Source organism: Nuphar pumila, chromosome 11, assembly GCF_984573655.1.
Source record: "Nuphar pumila chromosome 11, dmNupPumi1.hap1.1, whole genome shotgun sequence".
NCBI classification, from domain to species: domain Eukaryota; kingdom Viridiplantae; phylum Streptophyta; class Magnoliopsida; order Nymphaeales; family Nymphaeaceae; genus Nuphar; species Nuphar pumila.
Window position 1 is genome coordinate 33,355,306 of NC_143259.1, and position 14,619 is coordinate 33,369,924.

Sequence of the window (14,619 nt, forward strand, 5' to 3'; positions counted from 1 at the left end):
TTCAAGTGAACTAATAGTCGTTCTTCATCAAATTGATAGTGTTTCAAGTGAACTGATAGTCGTTCTTCATTGAACTGATAGTGTTCCCAAGGAACTGATAGTCATTCTTAATTAAATTGATATTGTTCTCAGTGAACCGATGGTCATTCTTAATCGTTCCAATATTATTCCCAGCGAACCGACTGTCGTTCGTAATTGAACTGATATTATTCCCAGTGATGGTCATTCTTAATCTTTCTGATATAGTTCCCAGTGAACCGATGGTCGCTCTTAATTGAATTGATATAGTTCCTAGCGAACTGATAGTCGCCTCCTTTGGGGAAAGGAGAGGATAATTTTTGTCACGGATGTGTTGAGTCGGACCTAAAATACTCTCTTTCACCAAGGATTTCAAGAACACATTGTCAATTTGTCAATCAATTACTTGTTGATTTAAAAAACTTTATAACACAAATCTTTACCTTAGCACCTTCAGTATTACTTCCAAAAGAGTGAAGCTTTTGCGAAGAGGGATTCCAAAATCCAAATTCTTTCCGTTGGCCAACCAAAATGATGAAGGATAAGTCCTTGATATGACCAGCAAAGAAAATTCAATGTTATTTCAAAGCCATAAATGATTGATATTGATCGCAGTCAATGACACATTTTTAAAGACCATTCTTGTAAAGACGAGGCAGTGAAAATATCCTGAGCGCTAGAAAAAGAGAGCATTCACCCAAGCCATGTCTCCTCAAAATCACCCAAGCTGCAATTAAATACCCGCAAAAGGGATCTCTCAATTGTCGCCAAGATGAAGGCGAATTAAGTGAGTAGACCCCCGGGGCCAAAGAAGATTTGAAACATCTCCAAGATGACGGACTTTGTAACGGATCCTTCCAGGGAAAGTCCAAAGCACTATCGAGATGAAGGCAGATGCGATGAACCTCCCGACAATCCCCAAAAGATATTTAATTTCAGCTATCATCCAAAGATCTCTAACCCATGAGCCAACATCGTCGAAGAAGGATCGAAACATCTCCAAGTTGAAGGAGTTTGTGATGTACTCTTCCCCAAAAGAGAGCAAGAGAGGAAAAAGAAAGAGAGAAAGTCAGGACATCTCCAAAATGAAAGAGAATGTAACCGAAACCTAAAAGAGTGCAGAAAGATTATCATGAGAGAAACTCCCAGGATATCAAACTTCCAAATCTATCAAGAATCTTCTTTAAATTTGTGAAATACTATTATCAATATTCTTTCGTCAATGACTCTCATAATATTAAATTTTCTCTTTCTTGTTCATATCAAGGAAATTGATATCTTCCTTGAAGAAGGTCAATCGCAAGTAATTTGGATTCCAAATCTCGATTCTATGAAGTTAATCTTGTTTGGAGGTAATGCTTCAGGTAGAAAAGAAGAAATATTTTGCAACAATGTGCATCATTTTCAAATACTTTGAATCAACAACAAAATTCTCAAGCATTTTGATAATATTTTCTAGCCATCCTGACGTGAAGCGAGAGTTTGATGTCCATTTTTGATACATCCTGACACCAATTTTACATGCCTCTTAAGGACTTGATTCCTTCCCTTCTTTGAGAGCGTGAGCTCTCAGATTTGCACACTTCCCTGTGTCTCCACTGTCCAACCATAGACAGTCCTATTTCGGTTCGAGGTCTAACCACCAATCATTTTCTCGCAAAAGGCAATTCAAAAGCTAATTTTAGTCTCAGCAATGAGACGTCCAAGATCAATCCCTTTTCAAGCTTTAGGGACCCCATTTTCCTTCCTTTTGCAAAACCCTATCGGATTTATTGTGCAAAATCCGAAGGTTCCATCATGGTCTTTTCTTTTGAGGACTCCATTCATTTTCCACCCAATCAGGATAAGGGTACAAACCTGAGCCTCCTTCGATGAGGTGTTTCATTTTCCGCCCAATCAGGATAAGAGCACAAACCTGAGCCTCATTTGATGAGGTATTCCATTTTCCGTCCGATCAGGATAAGAGTATAAACCTGAGCCTCATTCAAAGAGGTATTTTCATTTTCCGCCCGATCAAGATAAGAGTATAAACTTGAGTCTCATTCAAAGAGGTATTTTCATTTTCTGCTCAATCAGGATAAGGGTATAAACCTGAGCCTCATTCAAAGAGGTATTTTCATTTTCCGCCCGATCAGGTTAAGGGTACAAACCTGAGTCTCATTTCCATGAGATATTTTCATTCCCCAATCAGGTTAAGGGTCAAACCTGAGCTTCGTTCCATACGAAGCATTTTCTGTCTCATCCAGGATAAGGGCAAAACCTGAACTTCACTCTCACAGAGCAAATCTATTCGTCTTCATTCTATATTTCATGTCTAGCATCTTCATCAGGCCAATATTGCTATACCCAGTTAGATCCTTCTGACTGGGGCATTTTATATATAGCCCAAATTTGGTGTGCTTTTCTTTGCCACTAAGCTCAGCCACAAACCGACTTAGTAGCAAAGAGGGGCATCTGTAAACACCCCAAATTTTTACTCACCTCCCTGACATCTCCACCAATCATCACATTTCAGTTCTCTGAAAGCAATGAAGGGCAAAATGATCATTTTCTGAGATTGAACCTTGCAGAAAGTCCTAAATTCCATTCTTGAGCCTTAAAATTGCTATATTTAGGTTCAGAAACATTTTCAAGCTGCAAATTTTCAAAATCTTATTCCTGACAAGAAGTTAGAATTTTCAATTCTAGATTCAGAATGACATTTCATAGAACATGTCTTTGCATAGCATTGCATGAACACTTCACATCATTTCACTGCACATCATGTCATTTTGAGATCCAGAACTCCTGATTTTCAAAATTGTCAATCTAGATTTGATTTTTATACTTTTTAAAATTGATTTTTAAAACCCTGGGTCTTCAAAATTACCAATTTTTCCCATTTTACCCCCAGGACTTTGAATTACAAAAGTTTTTCTTAGGAAAACAATCTCGATATTTGGATATTGATTTTAAAGATTTTATCTCAAAACTTTTTGCAAAAAGATTTTAAATCTCTTTACAAAATTTCTGTATTTTCTTTATCCATATTTTTGCCCTGAAAAACCAAAATTTTCCAAATTCTTGAAAACAAACAAAGTTTTATCTCGTATTATAAAAATTCCAAAAAGAAGTTATTTCTTTTGCTTTTTATTTATTTTTTTTAAATAAATGGTGTGGGACCCGCCTTGAACTAGCATCACACTCAGATTCCCAGGTATGTTTCTTATTTTCAAGCGGGCCCCACCTGTAGATGGTACCAATTTGCAAATTCCTCTTTTTAATTTCTTAATGTTATTTATTTTTTTATAGTTAGTGGTCCCACACACATGTGGCACCCCACTTGAAAATAAAAGATTTGCCAAAACAAAATAAAACTTTATTTTTCAAAAGGATTTTAAAAGTGGGTTGAGGTGGCATTTCCCTAAAAGCCTCGCATTTATTTCACTATTCATTTTTATTTCTTTTTATTTATTTGCTTGCATAAGATTTTTATTTTCAAAAGGAAGCAGCCTTAAATGGCACCACAATCGAGCATTCAAAAAAAAAAATATTCATTTTACCTAAAACTTAGGTAAATGAAACGAAAATTTTGAAAAACATAAGATGCGCCCCTTTTGAAAACGACAAATTTTCAAATATCGGTTTCAAAGTTTCAAAAACCATAACGGAAACTCAAAAAAGAGAAAACTGCATTTTTTTAGAAAGAGGCTGAAGGTCTTTAAAAGGACCCAGCTATTGATCGAGAGGAGAATCTTGGCCGATTGAAGGGGGTCTTTTCGTTCTTACCGCAGGGGAGTCACAAGGCTTTGAGCCAGTTCCTTTCAGCTGAAGAGAAGAGGAGGGGGCCCGATTGATTTTCACCCCTTTGGTTTTATCGCAGGACATCCAACAAAAGAAGGAAGGTGGGCTCTGGCCGATTGAGGTGGTCTTTTGTTCTTATTGCAGGGGATTCACCAAAAAAGGGGATCCATTTTCCTTCAGCCGAAGAGAAAGGAGGCCAATCTGCGTGCCCTCTTCTCTGCCGTGGAGCTCTTTCCACATTGGGGGTTTCATCTCCTCCATCCAGCGTGAGGACCATCCATCAAGATCATTTGACGCAGGAGATTCACCAAGCTTTTACCCCTTTCCTTCAGCCCAATAGAAGAGGACCAGGCCCCTTTATCGCTGGTTACAGAAGATCCAGCTGGTTCCTTTCCCTATATTTCTTCAGCCCAGCAGCAAGTCACATGGTGCAAGGGATCCAGCTGCTCCCTATCTTTCTTCAGCTCAGCAGCAGGGAGTCCAGCCAGCGTTTTCCCCATCCACCTTCAGCCCAGCAGCAGAGGAAATCCAACAGGGGATTCACAAGGCCTACTTCTCATCTTCTTTCAGTCCAGCAGCCGAAAATCAATCTTCATTTCCCTCCTGCAGATCTCCAGCCACATTGTAAGATTCACCAACATTCATCTTCTTCTTTCTTCAATTGATTCTGTGGAAAAACAAAAGGAAAAATTTAGATTGAATATGATTATGTGTGAAAAACGAAAAGAAAAAAATTAGATCGAATATTGTAGTTGTTATTTCCTGATTTTTTTATGATTCTTTGAGTTTTTCTGTTTTGTTATTTTGATTTTTTTTTGTTGCTCATGCTTGTGATTTCCTGCATTAGCTGTTTTAACATTGTTTGAGTTTGTTGTTATATTTCAATTTACAAATAAAATTTTGTTTCAATGTATCGTATAAATTGAATTTTCTCTTTTGCATTAGTTGATGTCATATTTACTGAATCTTTGATTTTTTTTCAGCTTTGTACATTCCGTTCTGCATTTTCTAGTGTGTTTGTCTCTTTGCTTGTGATTCATCACATTGACTTATCATTCCTTGTTTTAATTTTTAATTTCCAGTTTTAGTTCATCACATTTGCTGTTTTCATTTTCCATTGATTTTCCAGTTTTAGTTCATCACATTGAATGTTTTTTTTTTTTTTGTCTCTTTCATTCATCATCTATTCCTGTTTTTTAAAATTTCCTATTTTCAGCAAGTTCTTATTTTCTGAAATCTGTAATTTCCTTTTGTTTGCTTTTACATTCATTCTATGCTTTCATTTACTCCATTTTCCAGTTTTTTTTAGTTCAATTCCTGTTTCTTTCATTTCCAATTCCTTGTTTTCCAGTTTTCCATTTCATGTTTTGTTTTTCCTGTTTTGTAGTTCCATTATTTCTCAGTTTCCATCATTACTTCTTGAGATTGGCCATGAGACACACATTGTATTTGGTTGGTTCTTGCAAAATGCAGTTTTAGATGACGTGGTAGCCATATAGGTTCCATCGACCCCTTTTGGATAACTTGTAGCATATGATGAACTGTTCATTTTCTGCTGTAGGTACCGAGTCTTGATAATTAGTCATATTCATGGATGGATATGTCAGTATCCATTCATGATTTCTAGACCATCTTTGGCATGCTCTTTTATTGGCATATAAAGAAGCTTCATACCAAATTTTACTGAAAAATATGTTATAATTTAGGAATTATGACTTTGCAAAGTCATGTACAGAAATTGTGTATATCCTATATTTTCTGATTTATGCATTATACATGAAATTTCAATTACTATATGTATTTTCTCATTATATGTATACATATCTATATATATATCTATGTATATCTATATATCTATCTATCTATATATATATACTTATATATATATGGATATCTTCATGTGCACTTGTTTTCACATATAAGCATTTAGGTAGATATTTTTTTTTTATAAATACACCTCCATTGTCATATGTCACTTAGCATAAATTTGAGCATTTAGATATATACATATATATCTTCGTTGTACATGTTCTATATATACCCATTTCTTTGGGTATCTTGTATATCCATTCCTTGTACTAATTCTCATTTTGCAGGAAAATCTGGAGGATGCTGATTCTTTTACACTATGTATTTTTTTTATTTCATTTATTTTGATTTATGTCAGAGATGTAATAATCAAACTTGGAATAATATTTACTTTTACTGCTTAGATTAGGATGCATCTCATGTAGTTTGATTCCTGCAATATCCTGATTTTATGATTCATATATCTCTTTTTGCAAAATCACCATGGATGTACATGAATGGCATGTGCACCAACTCTTAAAGAGTTGATGAACTTGGTGGAGTACATATTTACGGCCCTAGTCAGAATATGGACGAGACCCAGATCCATCATCTTTCTACTAGTCACATTGAGCCTACACTCTTAGGCTATCTTAAAAATGTACATCATCTTTTCAACTTTGCAAAATATTGTGAATTAAATCAATTAAACTCTGAACATGTTCGTGGCCACAGTGAGAATATGTGAAGGATTTATTTTGACTTAATACACATTTTTCCAACAAATTTCTCAGAAAATCTTTTCAAAGTGCATTCATTCATTCAAATCATCTGCATCATGGCATCACTTGCTTTTCTCAAGAAAATTTCATTCTCTGGAAATCAATTCCTCAAGAAACTATGAAGATTTTTGAAGTTGGATTTCCCAAGTCAAAGTTTTTCCGTGATTTTCCCTGAAAATGTTATTTTCTTAAGATTCATTTTCAAAAGGAATTTCTCATCTTTCTCAGGAATCAAAATCGATTTTCAGATATTTCAAGGACAATATTCTCAGGATTTCAATTTTGTGAGTTTTGATTTTCCATCTCCAAAGAGTTTTCCAATGAATTCCAATCGTTTTCCAAAGAAAATTTTCAAAGTCAGATTTTTCTTGACAAATATTTTCCTTTTCAAATATTCATCTTTTCTCAAGAATTTTCTCCATTTTCTCAGGATTTTATCACATCTTCATAAACTTTCTGGTGATTTCCAAATACTTTCATCTGAGTTTTCTGCGAGATTGATTTTCATCTTTTTTCTGAGAATTGCTTTTCAACTCCAAATATTTTTTAAGCATACATCATCTTTTTCCAACTTACAAAATCTCATAGCACATGCCTGAAATCTCTGTGCATTTAGGATAGAACACAATTTCGATGATTTCACTAAATCAAGCACATTTTTGGTCATTGGTTCGATTACCTTTGTTAAAGGCGACAGGAATGGTCGAACCTCGTACCGACAGGTCGAGCCCCATCCCATGGATTTTCCCGCGATTTTCAAAATGGAGGCGAGTATTTCAAAAATAAATTTTCAAAATCCGGTCAAGTTTGAATCACGAAAGCATTTTCCTCTCTCTTCCGCAGGGAAGGGAAGACAAAAAATTTTTGCGATGATAACACTTGGCTTCTGTTATTGGAGATTAAATGCATGTCTATTGGTTCCACATTACAGTTTTTTTTGCAAGTTGATATACCTGGATTCCGCGAAGAACTCTGCAAAAAATTGACATCCTTTCTAATTGCGGAGAAGAAACTAACGCAACCGCCACGAGGATCTAAAAGGCAACGAACAACGGTGCCCACCATGCCAGAGTAATTTCATGTTCGTCTATTTCAAGTAGATTTTAGAGACGGTACAACCAACTTATGTGTAATCAATCCTATTTTGACCGAATATTATAAGCCGTTGTTAACTGTATGAATCGCAATCCTATTTCGCGGTTTGCATTTAAAGTGTCTCAGCAAAAGAGCGATTTCTGATCAGCAAACATATCTTACTGCTTTTGACCTTTATCATGCGTGCATATCTTACTGCAAACATGATTTATGCATGCTCTAAAAAACCATGTATATGTTCGCCCTAAAATAATAATACTCAACAACGATAAGGAACGTTTGTTGTTCTGAAATCGCAATATTCTTCGTCATCATTAAATGCAAATCGCAAGGAAAATATGTGATTTATACAGTCAACATGCGCAAGTAATGAAATCTTTTAATTGATAAAAGATGTGCGCTCAACCTGCATGATTGACAATCGCAAAATTAGATTGCAATGTATGCAATCAACAAAGGCTTCTAATGTTCGAAATGATAATAGTCAACATCGATAAGAAATGCTTGATGTTTACACATCGCTTTATTACTCACACTCACAGAATGAAAATTGCAAAAGAGATTCGCGATTAATGCAGTCAACAAGAGCCATTAATGTCGCTTTCATAATTAGAAATAGTACACAACGATAAGACAGGTTTGTTGTTCAGAAATCGTAGTCTAACGTCATATTGACTGCTACTACCATGAAATCTTGTGTAATAATTTGAAAAATTTTGGACTGTGAAATGACGTTTCCTTTAATTATGAGTTTGCGGACATCTGAAATAAGTCTAGACAGATACCTCAATTGCGACGAAGCCGGTTATACACTCGATTCAAGAACAAGTCGTTTATGAAGGAATTGTCGGTTTGTTGGTTCCTTATTCATGAAGCAAAGTGGAATACATCCTTAACCTGTGTGATGTGTCATTCATATATAAATGAAACGTCCTATCACCCTCCGCTAGTTTTCGAAAAAATACGACAGTTTTAAAAAATAGCGAACAAATCTCAAATAAAATACACTCCACATTAATGAAATTAAACAATGTCATTTCATACAGCTGTATACAAAACTAATCAATGCGATTGGACATAGTAGTTCAAATCACTGTAGCACGTATCGTGTGAGTTTGATTTTAGAAATATTTTTTGGTCTTATATAAATCCACAACTTCGTCCACCCTCATCCCAACAAACCGCCTTAGGTGTAGATTATGGATTTACACCTCGACAATGGGTCAGCCTGAGTCACTCTCCCAACTAATCCCTTCACAGAAAATGAGACATTGTTCAGACCGGTTCACCATTTGCGATTTTAATTCAATGACATTGAGCAATAGAACAATTTCTAAGCATCAAGCATCTCTTCTAGCTATGCACTATTTTTGTTCACGATGGAGCATATATATTATGATTTTCATTCTCGTAAGTTCAACAATACAATGATTACTGAGGAACATACCTTTCTTATCGATAATTACTTCATCATTTGTTAAGGGAGAACATTACGTGCCTTTGTGGACCACATAAAGCAGAAATCTATTTCCGCGATTTTCGTTCACGGAGTGTGAGTTATACAAAGATTTCGGAACAACAACAAAATATCTTTCGTTGTGCAGTATTTTTAATTACTGAAGAGCAGCATTACTAGCATTGATTCACCGCATACAACACAAAACTATTTGTCGTTACGATTTAACTTTCGTAGCTGAAGCAGTACAACGATTTACAAGCGTGTTTAGTAAAGTTCAAATTATATTTCAACCAAGACAGATTTACAAAATTTGTAGTCTTACCAAATTTGCCTACGGAAATTGGTGTAGACAGTCTTTAAAATCTGTTAAAAATCTATTTACATCCTTTTAAACTTTTCTGGATCGTGTCGTTCATTTCCTTTGTAAGTAGTCTTGTTAGCTGATTATTTATGTCTGCCGACTTTTTAAACTCAATCAAATTTTGACATAATTCATCGCGTACTTCCGATATATCTTCCTACAACAAAATATGTAATGTGAAACCAATATATAAAAGGATTCTCCAATAACAGCGGATATAAAACTCATACATCGTCGAAACAAGGTTCTTTTCCATTGTATATTGCTTCAATATGCTTCATTATGAATATGCCACAATCGACCCCATTAGTTTGTAAAGGAGCATCGTCAGCACAGAGCAACATCCACTCGGCAATGTCGACACCCAAAACGTCGTTTAGGAATCCCGCCTGTGATAAATGGAGAATATAGTAAAATTCGGTCCATCGCAAATAGCTACGATTCACCTATGGATAAAAGCTTACCAAATGCATAGTGTCACGTTCTACACCACTGTGGCAGTCCAATGAGTTGTAGCACCATAGTTGTTTTTCCCGTAAATTCATCTCATATAAAACCTAATGTTCGGGATTATGACAGAGTGTAGGAAGTAAAATCTGCGAATCGATACAATATTTTATAAATCCATAGACATATCGTGATGGGGATGTTAGGACTAAACCTTGGAGAAGAGGTTTGTTCACTTACCTTTTCAAAATTCGAAAAGTCTACGCAGTGATCATCGGTATTCCAACAAGGTAGTGCATCTACGAATCCATTGGTGTATGGCTTTCGTCAGACGTACGTCTGTTGCACAAAATAATAAGGTTTAACCACCAAGAAACGTGAGTAAGTCATAAAAGCAAATAAAACAATAGCAGAACAGACATACCATGAAATAAAGGGTGATAATGCGTATGATATTGCTTGTTGCGTTGCTTTGAATATAATTGACAAAATCACATATTGTCTGGTTGCAAAAATTTACGAACTTCAAAACATACTAACCGATGACCTAGAAAATGATAGTGGTTACATATGTACAAAATTACTGATAGTGTTCCCATCTGCAAATTCATCTTGCATCAGATTGATGTTCTCTTCGAACTCTTTAGGGCGTTGTCACCCACCCTTGTCTGTGGATATTGTACTGAGTGCGCCATGAGCATAGTATTCAGAATTTGACATTGAAATTATTTTCTACAGTAAACAACACAAATCGAATATACGACATAAAAAGGCAAATGTTGCCTAAACCGATCACGAGGTTCAAAAAATATATGCCTTAAGCGCTAGTGTTGGTTCTGTAGACGTGGTTGTCTTCTTCGTCGTCGACGCTGACTGTCTATATGTCGTCTTCTTCTTCGGCGCCATGCTTGGTCATATTGCTCCCATCGTCCTCTTCTTTGGCGCCATGCCTGGACGAAGATATCGATGACCCCTTTGCGACGCAGCTATAAAATCGACAACGTCAGTCAAATGTAAAGAAAGCCTCATTTCACATACCACCCTTTTTCAAAAAATGCACGCATATTAATTGATTATGTTTTAAATAAATAAAAAAACTTCATTTCAACTGCATATTATAACAATAATTGAGTGGCAGATTGACCCGACCCAACCAAACCCGGTGTCCAGGTATGTATAATCTTTGATGATTATTGTATTGATTATCATAAATGGATACATCGATATATTCATGCCACATATTTTCCTTATCAGGTTTTTAACAACAAACATTCATTATCGCTTTAGACTATTATCATTATCGCGATTTGCATTTACTGATGATCATCAATAGCGATTTCTGAGCATAAAACTTTGCTTATCGTTGTTGACTGTTATCATTTACGACATCAAAACTTGTAAAATTATTGTTCACGACATACATCGCAAATCCTTTTTGCGATTTTATATCAAGACGGAGCCAAATACAACGATTGTTGAACATAAATGATCTATTATATCGATGCTGACCTTAATCACTTCCTAACGTCGATTACGGAACCTTGTTGACCGCATAAATCGCATGTGTTTTGCGATTTTCATTCAAAAATGATAAGTTATATTGCGATTTGTGAACAATATTACTCGTTCCAATCAGACATCTATTGCGATTTTCATTGCGATTTTCATTAAAAAATGACGAGTTATATTGCGAGTTATATTGCGATTTTCATTCAATCAAGGAGGTTAGTCAATGCCACGATTTCTGAACAACAGACATCTATTTTCGATTACAGTTTATTTATTTACGAGATCCATAGACGAAACATGTCTGTTAGATGTAATAAAAAGGAATTAAACAATAAAAGAATGTCACGTTACGATAATTACTTATAGAATTACAACAAATAACTATAGCGATTTCTGAGCATAAAACTTTTCTTATCGCTGTTGATTGTTATCATTTACGATGTCAAAACTTGTTCAATTATTGTTCACGGCATACATCGCAAATCCTTTTTGCGATTTTCTATCAAGACGAAGCCAAATACAACGATTGCTGAACAGAAATGATCTATTATATCGATGCTGACCTTAATCATTTCCTAACGTCGATTACGGGACCTTGTTGACCACATAAATCGCATGTGTTCTGCGATTTTCATTCAAAAACAATGAGTTACATTGCGATTTGTGAACAATATTACTCGTGCCAATCAGACATCTATTGCGATTTTCATTAAAAAATGACGAGTTATATTGCGAGTTATATTGCGATTTTCATTCAATCAAGGAGGTTAGTCAATGCCACAATTTCTGAACAATAGACATCTATTTTCGATTACAGTTTATTTATTTATGAGATTCATAGACAAAACATGTCTGTTAGATGTAATAAAAAAGAATTAAACAATAAAAGAATGTCACATTACGATAATTACTTATAGAATTACAACAAATAACTATAGTGATTTCTGAGCATAAAACTTTTCTTATCGTTGTTGACTGTTATCATTTACGACGTCAAAACTTGTTCAATTATTGTTCACGGCATACATCGCAAATTCTTTTTGCGATTTTCTATCAAGGCAGAGCCAAATACAACGATTGCTGAACAGAAATGATCTATTATATTGATGCTGACCTTAATCATTTCCTAACACCGATTATGAGACCTTGTTGACTGCATAAATCACATGTGTTCTGCGATTTTCATTCAAAAACAATGAGTTATATTGCGATTTGTGAACAATATTACTCTTGCCAATCAGACATCTATTACAATTTTTATTCAAAAACGATGAGTTATATTGTGAGTTATATTGCAATTTTCATTCAATGAAGGAGGTTAGTCAATGCCACGATTTTTGAACAACAGACATCTATTTTCGATTACAGTTTATTTATTTACGAGATCCATAGACGAAATATGTCTGTTAGATGTAATAAAAAAGAATTAAACAATAAAAGAATGTCACGTTATGACAATTACTTATAGAATTACAATAAATAACTATAGTGATTTCTTAGCATAAAACTTTTCTTATCGTTGTTGACTGTTATCATTTACGACGTTAGAACTTGTTCAATTATTGTTCGTGAGATACATCGCAAATTCTTTTTACGATTTTCTATCAAGATGGAGTCAAGTACAACGATTGCTGAACAAAAATGATCTATTATATCGATGCTGACCTTAATCATTTCCTAACGTCGATTACGGGACCTTGTTGACCGGATAAATCACATGTGTTCTGCGATTTTCATTAAAAAATGTTGAGTTATATTGCGATTTATGAACGATATTACTCGTGCCAATTAGACATCTATTGCAATTTTCATTAAAAAATGACGAGTTATATTGCGATTTTCATTCAATCAAGGAGGTTAGTCAATGCCACGATTTATGAACAACAAACATCTATTTTCGATTACAGTTTATTTATTTACGAAATCCATAGACCAAACATGTCTGTTAGATGTAATAAAAAAGAATTAAACAATAAAAGAATGTCATATTACGATAATTACTTATAGAATTACAACAAATAACTATAGCGATTTCTGAGCATAAAACTTTTCTTATCGCTGTTGACTGTTATCATTTATGACGTCAGAACTAGTTCAATTAATGTTCATGGCATACATCGCAAATCATTTTTGTGATTTTCTATTATGGCGGAGTCAAATACAACGATTGCTGAACAGAAATGATCTATTATATCGATGCTGACCTAAATCATTTCCTAACATCGATTATAGGACCTTGTTGACCGCATAAATCACATGTGTTATGCGATTTTCATTAAAAAACGACGAGTTATATTATGATTTGTGAACAATATTATTCGTGCCAATCAGACACCTATTGCGATTTTCATTCAAAAACGACGAGTTATATTGCAAGTTATATTGCGATTTTCATTCAATCAAGGAGGTTAGTCAAAGCCACGATTTCTAAACAACAAACATCTATTTTCGATTACAGTTTATTTATTTACGAGATCCGTAGTTGAAACATGTCTGTTAAATATAATAAAAAAAAATTAAACAATAAAAGAATGTCACGTTACGACAATTACTTATAGAATTACAATAAATAACTATAGTGATTTCTGAGCATAAAACTTTTCTTATCGTTGTTGACTGTTATCATTTACGACGTCAAAACTTGTTCAATTATTGTTCACGGCATACATTGCAAATCCTTTTTGCGATTTTCTATCAAGACACAGTCAAATACAGTGATTGTTGAACAGAATTGATCTATTATATCAATGCTGACCTTAATCATTTCCTAACGTCGATTACGGGACCTTGTTGACCATATAAATCACATGTGTTTTAAGATTTTCATTCAAAAACGATAAGTTATATTGCGATTTGTGAACAATATTACTCGTGCCAATCAGACATCTTTTGCGATTTTCATTCAAAAACGACGAGTTATATTGCGAGTTATATTGCGAGTTATATTGCAATTTTCATTCAATCAAGGAGGTTAGTCAATGCCATAATTTCTGAACAACAGACATCTATTTTTTATTACTGTTTATTTATTTACGAGATCCATAGACGAAACATGTCTGTTAGATATAATAAAAAAGAATTAAACAATAAAAGAATGTCACGTTACGACAATTACTTTTAGAATTACAATAAATAACTATAGCGATTTCTAAGCATAAAACTTTTCTTATTGCTGTTGACTGTTATCATTTACGACGTCCGAACTCTTTTAATTATTATTCACGGCATACATTGCAAATCCTTTTTGCGATTTTCTATCAAGACAGAGTCAAATACAGTGATTGCTGAACAGAATTGATCTATTATATCAATGCTGACCTTAATCATTTCCTAACGTCGATTACGGGACCTTGTTGACCATATAAATCACATGTGTT